An 871-nucleotide genomic window follows, 5' to 3' on the forward strand; every position below is an offset into this window, starting at 1 on the left:
GCAACGTCTTTCAGCAGCTCGCACAAAAGTACAACTGGCCGCTCAGCTTTCTTCAGAAGGCAGACGCATGGGCAGCAGGAAAGAAACACCATCTAGGGTTTAGGGTTTAGGGTTTAGGGTTTAGGGTTTATTGTTTATTGTTTATTGTTATTTGTTTAGTGTTTAGGGCTTATTGTTTGTTGTTCATTGTTTATTGTTTATTGTTTATTGTTTATTGTTATTTGTTTAGGGTTTTTTGCTGTGAAAATATTGTTTAGGGTTTAGGGTTTAGGGTTTAGGGTTTAGGGTTTAGGGTTTTTGTGTATTCTGCATCAAGTTAATATTTTATCTCTCGTTTTATTAATTATTTTTTGTTTATAGTCCAAAATTAATAATAAACAAATGTTGTTTATAAGCTGTTATTTGTTTATCGTATTTAAACGCTTCAATCTTTTACGCCTTAGGGTTTATTGTTTATTGTTTAGGGTTTAGGGTTTATTGTTTATTTATTGTTTATTATTTATTATTTATTATTTATTATTTATTATTTATTATTATTAGTCTTTCGTTTATTGTTTATTGCTTATTATTTATTGTATATTATTTATTATCATGTATTATTTCTTATTTATTATTTACTGTTTAGGGTTTACTGTTTAGGGTTTAGGGTTTAGGGTTTAGGGTTTAGGGTTTAGGGGTGTCTATGCAGGTGCAACATTATTTTTTTTTGTTAGCGGCGGCTATCATCCGTTTGGCGACCCCAGCGACGCAACAACAACTCAAAATATTTTGAAGGGGAAGCGGATTAACTTTGATAAGGTTTGTTTGTATATTATATATATATATTATATTATATATATTATATTATATATATTATATATATTATATTATA

The sequence above is a fragment of the Eimeria acervulina genome, genomic scaffold (assembly GCF_000499425.1).
Source record: "Eimeria acervulina Houghton genomic scaffold, Eah_scaff1720, whole genome shotgun sequence".
In the NCBI taxonomy this organism is placed as follows: Eukaryota; Apicomplexa; class Conoidasida; order Eucoccidiorida; family Eimeriidae; genus Eimeria; species Eimeria acervulina.